The sequence below is a fragment of the Thunnus thynnus genome, chromosome 8 (genome assembly GCF_963924715.1).
Source record: "Thunnus thynnus chromosome 8, fThuThy2.1, whole genome shotgun sequence".
Classification (NCBI taxonomy): Eukaryota; Metazoa; Chordata; class Actinopteri; order Scombriformes; family Scombridae; genus Thunnus; species Thunnus thynnus.
In genome coordinates, this window is record NC_089524.1 from 7,252,247 (window position 1) to 7,270,078 (window position 17,832).

The following is a 17,832-nucleotide window of genomic DNA, read 5'->3' on the forward strand; positions in this document are numbered from 1 at the left end:
GGTCATACCCTTTCACGAAAGCACGACTGCTGCAAGTGAATATCTATTACTATAGTGCCCTGGTGCATTTACCAAAAAGTGTCCCACTTATGCTGAATCCACCTTAAGCCAGTTTCAGTTGTGTGTCAGTCTGGGCTAAGCACTCTGAGGATCGGACTCTTGTAAGTGCTTTTTACCACCTCTCTTGTTGCTGGTTAGATATTGTTGTGCTGTGTATTAAGAGCTAGGACATAACTGCTTACTGTGTTGTTTCTGAGTTGTACACTTGCTTTCCTTCTTTGTGAGTATTGTAGTAGGATTATTTGTTCAGTAATCAGTTTTTCATGCTAATATTTATATTTTTTGTGGCGATGTAACATGAACCACCATGCAGTTTTGTGCATTAAACATGCAATTTTCAAAACAGTCCACTGAGAATTGGAATATTTTCATTTCACTTATCACTTTTAAAAATATTTGCACATTTTGCTCCTGCAGTCAACATTCATTGCAGCCATAGTTGGTTTTTTTGGAGTCTTTTTTTGCAGCTACTAAGTGGTGTTGAAGGCGGGTTGCGAGGTGTTTGACATAAGCTTACACAGCACCACGTAAGCTACTGAGCTTGTTTGGCATATAAATAATATAATGTGGAATTACAGAATCATGAACTGTTGCAGCCAACAAGCAGAATAAGTAAAGCTAAGCTACTGCTGGTTGATTCACTGAACACGTAGCAACAGGTTTTCTCTGCTGCTTCTCTGCTTCTTCTCATTCATTCACTGTTTTGACAGTTGACATCTGTGAGACAGGTGAGAAGCTGCAAATATATCATGTTGTAACAGTACATATTTGCCTTTGTAAACTTTGTCTGGCTTCATATTTTACTAGGGCTGTGCCATTTTAGGTTATTGATGGGTATTACATAGGGGTTATGTAAAAATGTTTACAGTTTCTTTCTTACTAAAGCTACAGTCATATCCTGAAATAGGGCTACAACTAATAATTCTTCTCATGATCAATGAATTGTATGATGTCTTGTTTTGTAGGAACAGTCCAAAAGTCTAAAACATTCAATTTACTGTACTGTTAAGAGGAGGAAAAGCAGCACACTCTCACATTTCAGAAGCTGAAACAAGAGAATGTTTGGACTTAAAATGATTGACTGATTATCAAAATGCTTACTGATTATTTTTTTGCCGATCAATTAATCAGCTACTTGTTGCAGCAATAGAAACGTTTAAGTTCTCATGCAACATTTGCTCTCACTTGTTCCAAACTGCTGGTTTTCTTCAAGTCAAACCAAATTGCCTGGTACTGTAATGAAAAATTAGCAATGAACAGCCTCATGCAGGCACTGCTGGGATTTGAACCCAGGATCTCCTGTTTACTAGACAGGCACTTTAACCAACTAAGCCACAGCGCCTCTGGTTAAACCTTCTCTCATATTAATGGTGAAATCACACTGAGGTGAAGAGATTTATGAACTGATATGATAAAGTTATGTTTATTGTCTTGATTGAGATTCATATTGTTGCTTTGGTTGAAAATGAGGAAAAAATATTTTAAAGACAAATGGTCACCAAGCAAATACCCCTGGATAAGATGCTTTATAGATAGTAACATGAAGGTAATTACTGTGGAAGTAACCTCACAACCATCAGGTACTGCTGGGATTTGAACCCAGGATCTCCTGTTTACTAGACAAGCGCTTTAACCAACTAAGCCACAGCACCTCTTGTAACATCATCTCTCATATTAAAGGCTCAGATGCACTGAAGTGAAGAGATTTATGAACTGATATGATAAAGTTAGGTTTATTGTCTTGATTGTGATTCATATCATTGCTTCAGTCGAAAATAAGGCAAAAATATTTTGAATCAAGCAAGTACCCTGGGATAAGATGGAGAAATAATGCTTCAAAGAAAGTAATAGAAAGGTGGTCACCATGAAAGTAAGCCCACAAGCATGAAGTACTGCTAGGATTAGAACCCAAGATCTCCTGTTTACAAGACAGGCACTTTAGCTACAGCATATCACTCTCTGCTTTGAAATGCTGGTCAAAGGTTTGTTGAGCAAGACATTTACCAAAATCAACATGATACTGATCACTGTAGTGAGACCAATAAGCGGGTTAAAAGAGTCTCTTCTTGTGTACTTTCATGAAGTGTACTCATAAACCTCCTATTGTAAAGAACCCACATTGAACTTGAATTTGAAGTGAAACTGTCCTGTAATTTCCAGGAGGCAAGCTTCCTGTGATGCAGGCACTGCTGGGATTTGAACCCAGGATTTCCTGTTTACTAGACAGGCGCTTTAACCAACTAAGCCACAGCACCTCGGGTTAAATCTTCTCTCATATTAAAGGTGAATTCACACTGAGGTGAAGCGATTTATGAATTAATATGATAAAGTTATGTTTATTGTCTTGATTGTGATTCAATATTGTTGCTTCAATTGAAAATGAGGGAAAAATATTTGAATGATAAATGGTCCCCAAGCAAGTACCCCTGGATAAGATAGAGAAACAATGCTTCAAAGACAGTAACAGGAATGTTATAACTGTGTAAATAACATCATAACTATCAGGGACTGCTGGGATTTGAACCTAGAATCTCCTGTTTACAAGACAGGCACTTTAACCACTAAGCTACAGCACCATTTGCTCTAGTGTAAAATGCTGTCCAAAGGTTCGTTGAGCAAGACATTCACCAAAACAAACATGATAGTTATCACTGCATTGATACCAGAAGAAGGTGTATGGAGTTTCTCCTTAATTTTAATTAAACATAAAGGATAATAAGAAGGCACTGCTGGGATTTGAACCCAGGATCTCCTGTTTTCTAGACAGGCACTTTAACCAACTAAGCCACAGCGCCTCTGGTTAAACCTTCTCTCATATTAAAGGTGAATTCACACTGAGGCGAAGCGATTTATGAACTGATATGATAAAGTTATGTTTATTGTCTTGATTGTGATTCATATCATTGCTTCAGTTGAAAATGAGGCAAAAATAATCTGAATAAAAATGGTCATCAAGCAAGTACCCTGGGATAAGATGGAGAAATAATGCTTCAAAGAAAGTAATAGAAAGATAATCACCATGAAAGTAAGCCCACAAGCATAAGGTACTGCTGGGATTTGAACGTAGGATCTCTTGTTTACAAGACAGGCAATTTAACCACTAAGCAACAACATATCACACCTTGAAATGCTGTCCAAAGGTTTGTTGAGCAAGACATTTAACAAAGTCAACATGATACTGATCGCTGTAGTGAGACCAATAAGCGGGTTAAAAGAGTCTCTTCTTGTGTATTTTCATGAAGTTGCAGGGTATTGTAAAGTACCCATATTGAAGTTGAATTTGTAGAGACACTGTTCTGTAACTTCAAGGAAACAAGTTCTTTGTAATGCAGGCACTACTGGGATTTGAACCCAGGATCTCCTGTTTACAAGACAGGCGCTTTAACCAACTAAGCCACAGCGCCTCTGCTTAAACCCTCTCTCATATTATAGGTGAATTCACACTGAGGTGAAGTGATTTATGAATTGATATGATCAAGTTATGTTTATTGTCTTGATTGTGATCCAATATTGTTGCTTCAATTGAAAATGAGGGAAAAATATTTGAAAGAAAAATGGTCTCCAAGTAAGTACCCCTGGATAAGATGGAGAAATAATACTTCAAAGACAGTAACATGACTGTAATTACTATGGATGTAACCTCACAACCATCAGGCACTGCTGGGACTTGAACCCAGGATCGCCTGTTTACAAGACAGGCGCTTTCACCAGCCACAGCACCATGTGCTCTTGTTTAAAATGCTGTCCAAAGGTTCGCTGTGCAAGTCATTTACCAAAATCAACATGATACTGATCACTGCATTGATACCAGAAGAAGGTTTAGAGAGATTCTCCTTGTGTACTTTAATAAAGGCTCCTTATAAAGCTTCAGGGTACTGGAAAGCATTTCGCTCAAGTTGAATTAGAAGAGACATTGTTCTGTAGTTTCTAGGAGACAATTTCCCTGTTAAGCAGGCACTGCTAGGATTTGAACCCATGATCTCCTGTGAAATGAACAACACGAAGAGTTGTGACAGACTGAAACTTGAAAAATTTGTATTTTTAATGAGGATCTTTGCAATTGACTTAAAAGCCAGGATTCATCATTTGATTTCAGTCAACACAAATATGTTGTTCGGGTGTAGATGGAGCTAAATAAATTTAAATTAAAGGGTCTCAAAGAAGCATGTTGGTGGTGAATTAAATATAAAGGATAACAAGAAGGCACTGCTGGGATTTGAACCCAGGATCTCCTGTTTACAAGACAGGCACTTTAACCACTAAGCTACAGCACCATTTGCTCTAGTGTAAAATGCTGTCCAAAGGTTTGTTGAGCAAGACATTCACCAAAACAAACATGATAGTTATCACTGCATTGATACCAGAAGAAGGTGTATGGAGTTTCTCCTTAATTTTAATTAAACATAAAGGATAATAAGAAGGCACTGCTGGGATTTGAACCCAGGATCTCCTGTTTACTAGACAGGCACTTTAACCAACTAAGCCACAGCGCCTCTGGTTAAACCTTCTCTCATATTAAAGGTGAATTCACACTGAGGTGAAGCGATTTATGAATTAATATGATCAAGTTATGTTTCTTGTCTTGATTGTGATTCATATCATTGCTTCAGTTGAAAATGAGGCAAAAATAATCTGAATAAAAACTAAATCTAACTTCACAACCATCAGACACTGCTGAGACTGGAACCCAGGATCTCCTTTTTACAAGACAGGCACTTTAACCACTAAGCTACAGCACCATGTCTTCCTCTTTAAAATGCTGTCCAAAGGTTCGCTGTGCAAGTCATTTACCAAAATCAACATGATAGTGATCGCTGCATTGATACCAGAAGAAAGTTTAGAGAGTTTCTCCTTGTGTACTTTCATAAAGGATCCTTATAAAGCTTCAGGGTACTGGAAAGCATTTTGCTCAAGTTGAGTTAGAAGAGACATTGGTCTGTAGTTTCTAGAAGACAGTTTCCCTGTGATGCAGGCACTGCTAGGATTTAAACCCAGGAGCTTCTGTTTACAAGACAAGCGCTTTAACCACTAAGCCACAGCACCACCAGCTGAATGCTGTCCTAAGTTTCGTTGAGCAAGTCATTCACCAAAACTACCATGATACTGATCACTGCATTGAGACAAAGAAGAAGGTTTAGTGTCTCTCCTTTTGTGAAGTTTTAGGGTACTGGAAAGTACTTTGCTTTAGTTGAATTTGAAGACACATTATTCTGTAGTTTTTAGGAGATAATATCCCTGTTAATCAGGCACTGCTGCAATTTGAGTCCAGGAACTCTTGTTCACTAGGCAGATGTTTTAACCTCTAAGCTACAGCACCACCCTTCCCACCTGCAGCTGGTGTCTTAAGACTTGTTGGTGAAGACTGTGGTGGGAATATTTTTTAGCCTCTGTAACTGCAGCTGAGGTGAAATGAACAACAAGAAGAGTTGTGACAGACTGAAACTTGAAAAATTTGTATTTTTAATGAGGATCTTTGCAATTGACTTAAAAGCCAGGATTCATCATTTGATTTCAGTCAACACAAATATGTTGTTCAGGTGTAGATGAAGCTAAATAAATTTAAATTAAAGGGTCACAAAGAAGCATGTTGGTGGTGGATTAAATATAAACGAAAACAAGAAGGCACTGCTGGGATTTGAACCCAGGATCTCCTGTTTACTAGACAGGCACTTTAACCAACTAAGCCACAGCGCCTCTGGTTAAAGCTTCACTCATATTAAAGGTGAAATCACCCTGAGGTGAATAGATTTATGAACTGATATGATAAAGTTATGTTTATTGTCTTGATTGTGATTCATATCATTGCTTCAGTTGAAAATAAGGCAAAAATATTTTGAATAAAAGTGGTCATCAAGCAAGTACCCTGAGATAAGATGGAGAAATAATGCTTCAAAGAAAGTAATAGAAAGATAATCACCATGAAAGTAAGCCCACAAGCATAAAGTACTGCTAGGATTTGAACATAGGATCTCTTGTTTACAAGACAGGCAATTTAACCACTAAGCAACAGCATATCAATCAATCAATCAATCAATCAATCAATCAATTTTTATTTATATAGCGCCATATCACAACAAAAGTCATCTCAAGGCACTTTTCACATAGAGCAGGTCAAGACCGTACTCTTTAATTTACAGAGATCCAACAATTCCCCCATGAGTGAGCACTTGGCGACAGCGGTAAGGAAAAACTCCCCTTTAACGGGTAGAAACCTCAAGCAGAACCCAGCTCTTGGTGGGCGGCCATCTGCCTTGACCGGTTGGGTTGAGAGAGAGAAAGAAAGAGGGAAGGGGGGGGGGGGACAGAATAACAACAATCATAACAATAATGACAATGACATATCACCCAGAGAAGGATGCCAACAGGACTGTGAAGGACCGCGAAGGCTCAGCCCAGAATCCAGGGTTTCCTGTGAGATGAGAAAGCACAAAAAAAACTCTGGGGAAGAAGCAAAGTTAGTGACATGCATTGATGTTACATGAATGCATACAGATGGAGAAGAGGAGGAGAGAGAGAGGAGTAGTAGCTCAGTGCATCATGGGAAGTCCCCCAGCAGTCTAGGCCTATAGCAGCATAACTAAGGGCTGATCCAAGGCGAGCCTGGTCGGCCCTAACTATAAGCTTTATCAAAAAGGAAAGTTTTAAGCCTATTTTTAAACATAGAGAGGGTGTCTGCACCCCAGACCGAATCTGGTAGATGGTTCCATAGAAGAGGAGCCTGATAGCTGAAGGCTCTGCCTCCCATTCTACTTTTAAAGACTGTAGGAACCACCAGTAGGCCTGCATTCTGGGAGCGCAGTGTTCTAGTGGGTATTATGAGCTCTTCAAGATATGATGGTGCCTGACCATTAAGGGCTTTGTAAGTTAGGAGAAGGATTTTAAATTCTATTCTAGATTTTACAGGAAGCCGATGTAGCGAAGCTGAAATGGGAGAAATGTGATCTCTTTTTCTAGTTCTAGTCAATACACGTGCAGCTGCATTCTGGACCAGCTAGAGAGTCTTTAGAGACTTGTTAGGGCAGCCTGATAATAAGGAATTGCAATAATCCAGCCTAGAAGTAACAAATGCGTGAACTAGTTTTTCTGCATCTTTTAGGGACAGGATGTGCCTGATTTTTGCGATATTATGCAAGTGAAAAAAGGCAGTCCTTGAGATTTGATTTATGTGGGAGTTAAAGGACATATCCTGATCAAAGATAAATCCCAGATTCCTTACGGTGGTGTTGGAGGCCACGGTAATGCCATCCAGAGTAGTTATATCATTAGATAATATGTTTCTAAGGTGTTTAGGGTCAAGCACAATAACTTCAGTTTTATTTTAATTTAGTAGTAGAAAATTGCAGGTCATCCAGGTCTTTATGTCCTTAAGGCATGCTTGAAGTTTGTTTAACTGATTGGTTTCATCTGGCTTCATTGATAAATATAATTGGGTATCATCTGCATAACAATGAAAATTTATGGAGTGTTTCCTAATAATATTACCTAAAAGAAGCATATACAAGGTGAATAGAATTGGTCCAAGTACAGAACCTTGTGGAACTCCATGTCTAACTTTTGCCTTCACGGAGGATTCATCATTAACATGTACAAACTTAAATCGGTCTGATAAATAGGACTTAAACCAGCTTAATGCAGTTCCTTTAATGCCAATATCACACTTTGAAATGCTGTCCAAAGGTTTGTTGAGCAAGACATTTACCAAAATCAACATGATACTGATCGCTGTAGTGAGACCAATAAGAGGGTTAAGAGAGTCTCTCCTTTTCTTCTTGTGTACTTTCATGAAGTCTACTCATAAAGTTTCAGGGTATTGGAAAGTACCCATATATTATAACTTGAATTTGAAGTGAAACTGTTCTGTAATTTCGAGGAGACAAGTTCTCTGTGATGCAGGCACTGCTGGGATTCGAACCCAGGATCTCCTGTTTACTAGACAGGCGCTTTAACCAACTAAGCCACAGCGCCTCCGGTTAAAGCTTCTCTCATATTATATGTGAATTCACACTGAGGCAAAGGGATTTATGAACTGATATGAAAAAGTTATGTTTATTGTCTTGATTGTGATTCAATATTTTTGCTTCAATTGAAAATGAGGGAAAAATATGTGAAAGAAAAATGGTCTCCAAGTAAGTACCCCTGGATAAGATGGAGAAATAATACTTTGAAGACAGTAACATGAACATAATTACTATGGATGTACACTCACAACCATCAGGCACTGCTGGGACTTGAACCCAGGATCTCCTGTTTACAAGACAGGCGCTTTCACCACTAAGCTACAGCACCACATGCTCTTCTGGAAAATGCTGTCCAAAGGTTCGTTGTGCAAGTCATTTACCAAAATCAACATGATACTGATCGCTGCATTGAAACCAGAAGAAGGTTTTAAATTAAAGGGTCACAGAGAGGCATGTTGGTGGTGGATTAAATGTCAAGGATAACAAGAAGGCACTGCTGGGATTTGAACCCAGGATCTCCTGTTTACTAGACAGGCACTTTAACCAACTAAGCCACAGCGCCTCTGGTTGAATCTTCTCTCATATCAAAGGTGAATTCACACTGAGGTGAAGAGATTTATGAACTGATATGATAAAGTTATGTTTATTGTCTTGATTGTGATTCAATATTTTTGCTTCAATTGAAAATTAGGGGAAAATATGTGAAAGAAAAATGGTCTCCAAGTAAGTACCCCTGGATGAGATGGAGAAATAATGCTTCAAAGACAGTAACAGGAACGTAATTGCTGTGGATGCTACCTCACAATCATCAGGCAGTGCTGGGATTTGATCCCAGGATCTCCTGTTTACAAGACAGGCGCTTTAACCAACTAAGCCACAGCGCCACTGGTTAAAACCTTTCTCATATTATAGGTGAATTCACCCTGAGGCAAAGGGATTTATGAACTGATATGAAAAAGTTATGTTTATTGTCTTGATTGTGATTCAATATTGTTGCTTCAATTGAAAATGAGGGAAATATATGTGAAAGAATAATGGTCTCCAAGTAAGTACCCCTGGATGAGATGGAGAAATAATACTTCAAAGACAGTAACATGACTGTAATTACTATGGATGTAACCTCACAACCATCAGGCACTGCTGGGACTTGAACCCAGGATCTCCTGTTTACAAGACAGGCGCTTTCACCAGCTACAGCACCATGTGCTCTTGTTTAAAATGCTGTCCAAAGGTTCGCTGTGCAAGTCATTTACCAAAATCAACATGATACTGATCGCTGTAGTGAGACCAATAAGCAGATTAAGAGAGTCTCTTCTTGTGTACTTTCATGAAGTCTACTCATAAAGTTTTAGTGTATTGTAAAGTACCCACCTTGAATTTGAAGTGAAACTATTCTGTAATTTCCAGGAGGCAGGTTCCCTGTGACACAGGCACTGCTGGGATTTGAACCCAGGATCTCCTGTTTACAAGACAGGCGCTTTAACCAACTAAGCCACAGCGCCTCTGGTTAAAACTTCTCTCATATTATAGGTGAATTCACACTGAGGCAAAGGGATTTATGAACTGATATGAAAAAGTTATGTTTATTGTCTTGATTGTGATTCAATATTTTTGCTTCAATTGAAAATGAGGGAAAAATATGTGAAAGAATAATGGTCCCAAAGTAAGTACCCCTGGATAAGATGGAGAAATAATGCTTCAAAGACAGTAACAGGAATGTAATTGCTGTGGATGCTACCTCACAACCATCAGGCACTGCTGGGATTTGAACCCAGGATCTCCTGTTTACTAGACAGGCACTTTAACCAACTAAGCCACAGCACCTCTGGTTAAAGCTTCTCTCATATTATAGGTGAATTCACACTGAGGCAAAGGGATTTATGAACTGATATGAAAAAGTTATGTTTATTGTCTTGATTGTGATTCAATATTTTTGCTTCAATTGAAAATGAGGGAAAAATATGTGAAAGAAAAATGGTCTCCAAGTAAGTACCCCTGGATAAGATGGAGAAATAATACTTTGAAGACAGTAACATGAACATAATTACTATGGATGTACCCTCACAACCATCAGGCACTGCTGGGACTTGAACCCAGAATCTCCTGTTTACAAGACAGGCGCTTTCACCACTAAGCTACAGCACCACATGCTCTTCTGGAAAATGCAGTCCAAAGGTTCGTTGTGCAAGTCATTTACCAAAATCAAAATGATACTGATCGCTGCATTGAAACCAGAAGAAGGTTTTAAATTAAAGGGTCACAGAGAGGCATGTTGGTGGTGGATTAAATGTCAAGGATAACAAGAAGGCACTGCTGGGATTTGAACCCAGGATCTCCTGTTTACTAGACAGGCACTTTAACCAACTAAGCCACAGCGCCTCTGGTTGAATCGTCTCTCATATCAAAGGTGAATTCACACTGAGGTGAAGAGATTTATGAACTGATATGATAAAGTTATGTTTATTGTCTTGATTGTGATTCAATATTTTTGCTTCAATTGAAAATGAGGGAAAAATATGTGAAAGAATAATGGTCCCAAAGTAAGTACCCCTGGATAAGATGGAGAAATAATGCTTCAAAGACAGTAACAGGAATGTAATTGCTGTGGATGCTACCTCACAACCATCAGGCACTGCTGGGATTTGAACCCAGGATCTCCTGTTTACTAGACAGGCACTTTAACCAACTAAGCCACAGCACCTCTGGTTAAAGCTTCTCTCATATTATAGGTGAATTCACACTGAGGCAAAGGGATTTATGAACTGATATGAAAAAGTTATGTTTATTGTCTTGATTGTGATTCAATATTTTTGCTTCAATTGAAAATGAGGGAAAAATATGTGAAAGAAAAATGGTCTCCAAGTAAGTACCCCTGGATAAGATGGAGAAATAATACTTTGAAGACAGTAACATGAACATAATTACTATGGATGTACCCTCACAACCATCAGGCACTGCTGGGACTTGAACCCAGAATCTCCTGTTTACAAGACAGGCGCTTTCACCACTAAGCTACAGCACCACATGCTCTTCTGGAAAATGCTGTCCAAAGGTTCGTTGTGCAAGTCATTTACCAAAATCAAAATGATACTGATCGCTGCATTGAAACCAGAAGAAGGTTTTAAATTAAAGGGTCACAGAGAGGCATGTTGGTGGTGGATTAAATGTCAAGGATAACAAGAAGGCACTGCTGGGATTTGAACCCAGGATCTCCTGTTTACTAGACAGGCACTTTAACCAACTAAGCCACAGCGCCTCTGGTTGAATCGTCTCTCATATCAAAGGTGAATTCACACTGAGGTGAAGAGATTTATGAACTGATATGATAAAGTTATGTTTATTGTCTTGATTGTGATTCAATATTTTTGCTTCAATTGAAAATTAGGGGAAAATATGTGAAAGAAAAATGGTCTCCAAGTAAGTACCCCTGGATGAGATGGAGAAATAATGCTTCAAAGACAGTAACAGGAACGTAATTGCTGTGGATGCTACCTCACAATCATCAGGCAGTGCTGGGATTTGATCCCAGGATCTCCTGTTTACAAGACAGGCGCTTTAACCAACTAAGCCACAGTGCCACTGGTTAAAACTTTTCTCATATTATAGGTGAATTCACCCTGAGGCAAAGGGATTTATGAACTGATATGAAAAAGTTATGTTTATTGTCTTGATTGTGATTCAATATTGTTGCTTCAATTGAAAATGAGGGAAATATATGTGAAAGAATAATGGTCTCCAAGTAAGTACCCCTGGATGAGATGGAGAAATAATACTTCAAAGACAGTAACATGACTGTAATTACTATGGATGTAACCTCACAACCATCAGGCACTGCTGGGACTTGAACCCAGGATCTCCTGTTTACAAGACAGGCGCTTTCACCAGCTACAGCACCATGTGCTCTTGTTTAAAATGCTGTCCAAAGGTTCGCTGTGCAAGTCATTTACCAAAATCAACATGATACTGATCGCTGTAGTGAGACCAATAAGCAGATTAAGAGAGTCTCTTCTTGTGTACTTTCATGAAGTCTACTCATAAAGTTTTAGTGTATTGTAAAGTACCCACCTTGAATTTGAAGTGAAACTATTCTGTAATTTCCAGGAGGCAGGTTCCCTGTGACACAGGCACTGCTGGGATTTGAACCCAGGATCTCCTGTTTACAAGACAGGCGCTTTAACCAACTAAGCCACAGCGCCTCTGGTTAAAACTTCTCTCATATTATAGGTGAATTCACACTGAGGCAAAGGGATTTATGAACTGATATGAAAAAGTTATGTTTATTGTCTTGATTGTGATTCAATATTTTTGCTTCAATTGAAAATGAGGGAAAAATATGTGAAAGAAAAATGGTCTCCAAGTAAGTACCCCTGGATAAGATGGAGAAATAATGCTTCAAAGACAGTAACAGGAATGTAATTGCTGTGGATGCTACCTCACAACCATCAGGCACTGCTGGGATTTGAACCCAGGATCTCCTGTTTACTAGACAGGCACTTTAACCAACTAAGCCACAGCACCTCTGGTTAAAGCTTCTCTCATATTATAGGTGAATTCACACTGAGGCAAAGGGATTTATGAACTGATATGAAAAAGTTATGTTTATTGTCTTGATTGTGATTCAATATTTTTGCTTCAATTGAAAATGAGGCAAAAATATGTGAAAGAAAAATGGTCTCCAAGTAAGTACCCCTGGATAAGATGGAGAAATAATACTTCAAAGACAGTAACATGACTATGGATGTAACCTCACAACCATCAGGCACTGCTGGGATTTGAACCCAGGATTGCCTGTTTACAAGACAGGCGCTTTCACCACTAAGCTACAGCACCATGTGCTCTTCTTGAAAATGCTGTCCAAAGGTTCGCTGTGCAAGTCATTTACCAAAATCAACATGATACTGATCGCTGCATTGAAACCAGAAGAAGGTTTAGAGAGTTTCTCCTTGTGTACTTTAATAAAGGCTCCTTATAAAGCTTCAGGGTACTGGAAAGCATTTCGCTCAAGTTGAATTTGAAGAGACATTGTTCTGTAGTTTTTAGGAGACAATTTCCCTGTTAAGCAGGCACTGCTAGGATTTGAACCCATGATCTCCTATGAAATGAACAACAAGAAGAGTTGTGACAGACTGAAACTTGAAAAATTTGTATTTTTAATGAGGATCTTTGCAATTGACTTAAAAGCCAGGATTCATCATTTGATTTCAGTCGACACAATTATGTTGTTCGGGTGTAGATGGAGCTGAAAATTTTAAATTAAAGGGTCACAGAGAAGCATGTTGGTGGTGGATTAAATGTAAAGGATAACAAGAAGGCACTGCTGGGATTTGAACCCAGGATCTCCTGTTTACTAGACAGGCACTTTAACCAACTAAGCCACAGCGCCTCTGGTTAAATCTTCTCTCATATTATAGGTGAATTCACACTGAGGCAAAGGGATTTATGAACTTGTCTTGTAAACTCTTGTTTACAAGACAGACAATTTAACCACTAAGCAACAGCATATCACACTTTGAAATGCTGTCCAAAAGTTTGTTGAGCAAGACATTTTACCAAAGTCAACACGATACTGATCGCTGTAGTGAGACCAATAAGCGGGTTAAGAGAGTCTCTTCTTGTGTACTTTCATGAAGTCTACTCATAAAGTTTTAATGTATTGTAAAGTACCCAACTTGAATTTGAAGTGAAACTATTCTGTAATTTCCAGGAGGCAGGTTCTCTGTGACGCAGGCACTGCTGGGATTCGAACCCAGGATCTCCTGTTTACTAGACAGGCGCTTTAACCAACTAAGCCACAGCGCCTCTGGTTAAAACTTCTCTCATATTATAGGTGAATTCACACTGAGGCAAAGGGATTTATGAACTGATATGAAAAAGTTGTGTTTATTGTCTTGATTGTGATTCAATATTTTTGCTTCAATTGAAAATGAGGCAAAAATATGTGAAAGAATAATTGTCCCAAAGCAAGATGGAGAAATAATGCTTCAAAGACAGTAACAAGAACGTAATTACTGTGGATGTAATCTCACAACCATCAGGCACTGATCGCTGCATTGATACCAGAAGAAGGTTTAGAGAGTTTCTCCTTGTGTAGGATCCTTATAAAGCTTCAGGGTACTGGAAAGCATTTTGCTCAAGTTGAATTTGAAGAGACATTGGTCTGCAGTTTCTAGGAGACAATTTCCTTGTGATGTAGGCACTGCTGGGATTTGAACCCTGAATCTTCTGTTTACAAGACAGGTGCTTTAACCACTAAGCCACAGCACAACCAGCTCTGTCTTAAGGTTCGTTGAGCAAGTCATTCACTAAAACCAACATGATACTGATCACTGCATTGAGACAAATAAGAAGGTTTAGAGTCTCTCCTTTCATGAAGTTTCATTTGGCTGAAGTTGAATTTGAAGACACATTATTCTGTAGCTTTTAGGAGATAATATCCCTGTTAATTAGGCACTGCTGCAATTTGAGTCCAGGACCTCTTGTTCACTAGGCAGATGTTTTAACCTCTGTGCTACAGCTGTTGTCTTAAGACTTGTTGGTGAAGACTGTAGTGGGAAGATTTTCAAGCCTCTGTAACTGCAGTGGATCTGTGCAAGTGACTTAAAAGCCAGGATTCATCATTTGATTTCAGTCAACACAAATATGTTGCTCGGGTGTAGATGGAGCTAAATATTTTAAATTAAAGGGTCACAAAGAAGCTTCTTGGTGGTGGATTAAATGTCAAGGATAACAAGAAGGCACTGCTGGGATTTGAACCCAGGATCTCCTGTTTACTAGACAGGCACTTTAACCAACTAAGCCACAGCGCCTCTGGTTGAATTTTCTCTCATATCAAAGGTGAATTCACACTGAGGTGAAGAGATTTATGAACTGATATGATAAAGTTATGTTTATTGTCTTGATTGTGATTCAATATTTTTGCTTCAATTGAAAATTAGGGGAAAATATGTGAAAGAAAAATGGTCTCCAAGTAAGTACCCCTGGATGAGATGGAGAAATAATGCTTCAAAGAAAGTAACAGGAACGTAATTGCTGTGGATGTTACCTCACAACCATCAGGCACTGCTGGGATTTGAACCCAGGATCTCCTGTTTACTAGACAGGCACTTTAACCAACTAAGCCACAGCACCTCTGGCTTCTCTCATATCAAAGGTGAATTCACACTGAGGTGAAGAGATTTATGAACTGATATGATAAAGTTATGTTTATTGTCGTGATTGTGATCCAATATTGTTGCTTCAGTTGAAAATGAGGCAAAAATATTTTGAATAAAAATGGTCATCAAGCAAGTACCCTGGGATAAGATGGAGAAATAATGCTTCAAATAAAGTAATAGAAAGATAATCACCATGAAAGTAAACCCACAAGCATAAGGTACTGCTAGGATTTGAACGTAGGATCTCTTGTTTACAAGGGAGGCAATTTAACCACTAAGCACCAGCACATCACACTTTGAAATGCTGTTCAAAGGTTTGTTGAGCAAGACATTTACCAAAATCCACATGATACTGATCGCTGTAGTGAGACCAATAAGCAGATTAAGAGAGTCTCTTCTTGTGTACTTTCATGAAGTCTACTCATAAACTTCCAGTGTATTGTCAAGTACCCATATTGAACTTGAATCTGAAGCTAAACTGTTCTGAAATTTCCAGGAGGCAAGTTCTCTGTGATGTAGGCACTGCTGGGATTTGAACCCAGGATCTCCTGTTTACAAGACAGGCGCTTTAACCAACTAAGCCACAGCGCCTCTGGTTAAAACTTCTCTCATATTAAAGGTGAATTCACACTGAGACAAAGGGATTTATGAACTGATATGAAAAAGTTGTGTTTATTGTCTTGATTGTGATTCAATATTGTTGCTTCAATTGAAAATGAGGCAAAAATATGTGAAAGAAAAATGGTCTCCAAGTAAGTACCCCTGGATGAGATGGAGAAATAATACTTCAAAGACAGTAACATGACTGTAATTACTATGGATGTAACCTCACAACCATCAGGCACTGCTGGGACTTGAACCCAGGATCTCCTGTTTACAAGACAGGCGCTTTCACCAGCTACAGCACCATGTGCTCTTGTTTAAAATGCTGTCCAAAGGTTCGCTGTGCAAGTCATTTACCAAAATCAACATGATACTGATCGCTGCATTGAAACCAGAAGAAGGTTTAGAGAGTTTCTCCTTGTGTACTTTAATAAAGGCTCCTTATAAAGCTTCAGGGTACTGGAAAGCATTTCGCTCAAGTTGAATTTGAAGAGACATTGTTCTGTAGTTTTTAGGAGACAATTTCCCTGTTAAGCAGGCACTGCTAGGATTTGAACCCATGATCTCCTGTGAAATGAACAACAAGAAGAGTTGTGACAGACTGAAACTTGAAAAATTTGTATTTTTAATGAGGATCTTTGCAATTGACTTAAAAGCCAGGATTCATCATTTGATTTCAGTCAACACAAATATGTTGTGTTATGTTTAAATAAATTTAAATTAAAGGGTCTCAAAGAAGCATGTTGGTGGTGAATTAAATATAAAGGATAAGAAGAAGGCACTGCTGGGATTTGAACCCAGGATCTCCTGTTTACTAGACAGGCACTTTAACCAACTAAGCCACAGCGCCTCTGATTAAATCTTCTCTCATATTAAAGGTGAAATCACACTGAGGTGAAGAGATTTATGAACTGATATGATAAAGTTATGTTTATTGTCGTGATTGTGATCCAATATTGTTGCTTCAGTTGAAAATGAGGCAAAAATATTTTGAATAAAAATGGTCATCAAGCAAGTACCCTGGGACAAGATGGAGAAATAATGCTTCAAAGAAAGTAATAGAAAGATAATCACCATGAAAGTAAGCCCACAAGCATAAAGTACTGCTAGGATTTGAACGTAGGATCTCTTGTTTACAAGGGAGGCAATTTAACCACTAAGCAACAGCATATCACACTTTGAAATGCTGTCCAAAAGTTTGTTGAGCAAGACATTTTACCAAAGTCAACATGATACTGATCACTGTAGTGAGACGGGTTAAGAGAGTCTCTTCTTGTGTACTTTCATGAAGTCTACTCATAAAGTTTTAGTGTATTGTAAAGTACCCAACTTGAATTTGAAGTGAAACTATTCTGTAATTTCCAGGAGGCAGGTTCCCTGTGACGCAGGCACTGCTGGGATTTGAACCCAGGATCTCCTGTTTACTAGACAGGCGCTTTAACCAACTAAGCCACAGCGGCACTGGTTAAACCTTCTCTCATATTATAGGTGAATTCACACTGAGGCAAAGGGATTTATGAACTGATATGAAAAAGTTGTGTTTATTGTCTTGATTGTGATTCAATATTTTTGCTTCAATTGAAAATGAGGCAAAAATATGTGAAAGAATAATGGTCCCCAAGCAAGTACCCCTGGATAAGATGGAGAAATAATACTTCAAAGACAGTAACAAGAATGTAATTACTGTGGATGTAATCTCACAACCATCAGGCACTGATACCAGAAGAAGGTTTAGAGAGTTTCTCCTTGTGTAGGATCCTTCAGGGTACTGGAAAGCATTTTGCTCAAGTTGAATTTGAAGAGACATTGGTCTGTAGTTTCTAGGAGACAATTTCCTTGTGTTGTAGGCACTGCTGGGATTTGAACCCATGATCTTCTGTTTACAAGACAGGTGCTTTAACCACTAAGCCACAGCACAACCAGCTCTGTCTTAAGGTTCGTTGAGCAAGTCATTCACTAAAACCAACATGATACTGATCACTGCACACAAATAAGAAGGTTTAGAGTCTCTCCTTTCATGAAGTTTCATTTTGCTGAAGTTGAATTTGAAGACACAT

The 17,832-nt window shown here is 38.7% G+C and overlaps 31 non-coding genes across 31 annotated transcripts; all 31 read right to left on the reverse strand.

Annotated features, from left to right (window-relative positions):
- Positions 1 to 1,328: 1,328 nt before the first annotated feature.
- Positions 1,329 to 1,402, reverse strand: trnat-agu (transfer RNA threonine (anticodon AGU)). Its single transcript has one exon. It is a non-coding gene; the product is annotated as a tRNA-Thr (tRNA).
- A 236-nt stretch (positions 1,403 to 1,638) lies between these two features.
- On the reverse strand, positions 1,639 to 1,712 carry trnat-agu (transfer RNA threonine (anticodon AGU)). The gene has a single exon. It is a non-coding gene; the product is annotated as a tRNA-Thr (tRNA).
- Positions 1,713 to 2,241: 529 nt separating this feature from the next.
- On the reverse strand, positions 2,242 to 2,315 carry trnat-agu (transfer RNA threonine (anticodon AGU)). Its single transcript has one exon. It is a non-coding gene; the product is annotated as a tRNA-Thr (tRNA).
- A 248-nt stretch (positions 2,316 to 2,563) lies between these two features.
- trnat-ugu (transfer RNA threonine (anticodon UGU)) lies at positions 2,564 to 2,636 on the reverse strand. The gene has a single exon. It is a non-coding gene; the product is annotated as a tRNA-Thr (tRNA).
- A 145-nt stretch (positions 2,637 to 2,781) lies between these two features.
- trnas-aga (transfer RNA serine (anticodon AGA)) lies at positions 2,782 to 2,855 on the reverse strand. The gene has a single exon. It is a non-coding gene; the product is annotated as a tRNA-Ser (tRNA).
- A 535-nt stretch (positions 2,856 to 3,390) lies between these two features.
- On the reverse strand, positions 3,391 to 3,464 carry trnat-ugu (transfer RNA threonine (anticodon UGU)). The gene has a single exon. It is a non-coding gene; the product is annotated as a tRNA-Thr (tRNA).
- A 797-nt stretch (positions 3,465 to 4,261) lies between these two features.
- On the reverse strand, positions 4,262 to 4,334 carry trnat-ugu (transfer RNA threonine (anticodon UGU)). The gene has a single exon. It is a non-coding gene; the product is annotated as a tRNA-Thr (tRNA).
- A 145-nt stretch (positions 4,335 to 4,479) lies between these two features.
- Positions 4,480 to 4,553, reverse strand: trnat-agu (transfer RNA threonine (anticodon AGU)). Its single transcript has one exon. It is a non-coding gene; the product is annotated as a tRNA-Thr (tRNA).
- A 1,127-nt stretch (positions 4,554 to 5,680) lies between these two features.
- trnat-agu (transfer RNA threonine (anticodon AGU)) lies at positions 5,681 to 5,754 on the reverse strand. Its single transcript has one exon. It is a non-coding gene; the product is annotated as a tRNA-Thr (tRNA).
- A 2,197-nt stretch (positions 5,755 to 7,951) lies between these two features.
- On the reverse strand, positions 7,952 to 8,025 carry trnat-agu (transfer RNA threonine (anticodon AGU)). Its single transcript has one exon. It is a non-coding gene; the product is annotated as a tRNA-Thr (tRNA).
- A 248-nt stretch (positions 8,026 to 8,273) lies between these two features.
- trnat-ugu (transfer RNA threonine (anticodon UGU)) lies at positions 8,274 to 8,346 on the reverse strand. The gene has a single exon. It is a non-coding gene; the product is annotated as a tRNA-Thr (tRNA).
- Positions 8,347 to 8,506: 160 nt separating this feature from the next.
- trnat-agu (transfer RNA threonine (anticodon AGU)) lies at positions 8,507 to 8,580 on the reverse strand. Its single transcript has one exon. It is a non-coding gene; the product is annotated as a tRNA-Thr (tRNA).
- Positions 8,581 to 8,828: 248 nt separating this feature from the next.
- trnat-ugu (transfer RNA threonine (anticodon UGU)) lies at positions 8,829 to 8,902 on the reverse strand. The gene has a single exon. It is a non-coding gene; the product is annotated as a tRNA-Thr (tRNA).
- Positions 8,903 to 9,446: 544 nt separating this feature from the next.
- Positions 9,447 to 9,520, reverse strand: trnat-ugu (transfer RNA threonine (anticodon UGU)). The gene has a single exon. It is a non-coding gene; the product is annotated as a tRNA-Thr (tRNA).
- Positions 9,521 to 9,768: 248 nt separating this feature from the next.
- Positions 9,769 to 9,842, reverse strand: trnat-agu (transfer RNA threonine (anticodon AGU)). Its single transcript has one exon. It is a non-coding gene; the product is annotated as a tRNA-Thr (tRNA).
- Positions 9,843 to 10,090: 248 nt separating this feature from the next.
- Positions 10,091 to 10,163, reverse strand: trnat-ugu (transfer RNA threonine (anticodon UGU)). Its single transcript has one exon. It is a non-coding gene; the product is annotated as a tRNA-Thr (tRNA).
- A 160-nt stretch (positions 10,164 to 10,323) lies between these two features.
- On the reverse strand, positions 10,324 to 10,397 carry trnat-agu (transfer RNA threonine (anticodon AGU)). Its single transcript has one exon. It is a non-coding gene; the product is annotated as a tRNA-Thr (tRNA).
- Positions 10,398 to 10,645: 248 nt separating this feature from the next.
- Positions 10,646 to 10,719, reverse strand: trnat-agu (transfer RNA threonine (anticodon AGU)). Its single transcript has one exon. It is a non-coding gene; the product is annotated as a tRNA-Thr (tRNA).
- A 248-nt stretch (positions 10,720 to 10,967) lies between these two features.
- trnat-ugu (transfer RNA threonine (anticodon UGU)) lies at positions 10,968 to 11,040 on the reverse strand. The gene has a single exon. It is a non-coding gene; the product is annotated as a tRNA-Thr (tRNA).
- A 160-nt stretch (positions 11,041 to 11,200) lies between these two features.
- On the reverse strand, positions 11,201 to 11,274 carry trnat-agu (transfer RNA threonine (anticodon AGU)). The gene has a single exon. It is a non-coding gene; the product is annotated as a tRNA-Thr (tRNA).
- Positions 11,275 to 11,522: 248 nt separating this feature from the next.
- trnat-ugu (transfer RNA threonine (anticodon UGU)) lies at positions 11,523 to 11,596 on the reverse strand. Its single transcript has one exon. It is a non-coding gene; the product is annotated as a tRNA-Thr (tRNA).
- A 544-nt stretch (positions 11,597 to 12,140) lies between these two features.
- On the reverse strand, positions 12,141 to 12,214 carry trnat-ugu (transfer RNA threonine (anticodon UGU)). The gene has a single exon. It is a non-coding gene; the product is annotated as a tRNA-Thr (tRNA).
- A 248-nt stretch (positions 12,215 to 12,462) lies between these two features.
- Positions 12,463 to 12,536, reverse strand: trnat-agu (transfer RNA threonine (anticodon AGU)). Its single transcript has one exon. It is a non-coding gene; the product is annotated as a tRNA-Thr (tRNA).
- A 239-nt stretch (positions 12,537 to 12,775) lies between these two features.
- trnat-ugu (transfer RNA threonine (anticodon UGU)) lies at positions 12,776 to 12,848 on the reverse strand. Its single transcript has one exon. It is a non-coding gene; the product is annotated as a tRNA-Thr (tRNA).
- A 479-nt stretch (positions 12,849 to 13,327) lies between these two features.
- Positions 13,328 to 13,401, reverse strand: trnat-agu (transfer RNA threonine (anticodon AGU)). Its single transcript has one exon. It is a non-coding gene; the product is annotated as a tRNA-Thr (tRNA).
- Positions 13,402 to 13,743: 342 nt separating this feature from the next.
- On the reverse strand, positions 13,744 to 13,817 carry trnat-agu (transfer RNA threonine (anticodon AGU)). Its single transcript has one exon. It is a non-coding gene; the product is annotated as a tRNA-Thr (tRNA).
- A 933-nt stretch (positions 13,818 to 14,750) lies between these two features.
- Positions 14,751 to 14,824, reverse strand: trnat-agu (transfer RNA threonine (anticodon AGU)). The gene has a single exon. It is a non-coding gene; the product is annotated as a tRNA-Thr (tRNA).
- Positions 14,825 to 15,072: 248 nt separating this feature from the next.
- trnat-agu (transfer RNA threonine (anticodon AGU)) lies at positions 15,073 to 15,146 on the reverse strand. Its single transcript has one exon. It is a non-coding gene; the product is annotated as a tRNA-Thr (tRNA).
- Positions 15,147 to 15,689: 543 nt separating this feature from the next.
- Positions 15,690 to 15,763, reverse strand: trnat-ugu (transfer RNA threonine (anticodon UGU)). Its single transcript has one exon. It is a non-coding gene; the product is annotated as a tRNA-Thr (tRNA).
- A 788-nt stretch (positions 15,764 to 16,551) lies between these two features.
- trnat-agu (transfer RNA threonine (anticodon AGU)) lies at positions 16,552 to 16,625 on the reverse strand. Its single transcript has one exon. It is a non-coding gene; the product is annotated as a tRNA-Thr (tRNA).
- Positions 16,626 to 17,158: 533 nt separating this feature from the next.
- trnat-agu (transfer RNA threonine (anticodon AGU)) lies at positions 17,159 to 17,235 on the reverse strand. The gene has a single exon. It is a non-coding gene; the product is annotated as a tRNA-Thr (tRNA).
- Between the last annotated feature and the right edge of the window lie 597 nt (positions 17,236 to 17,832).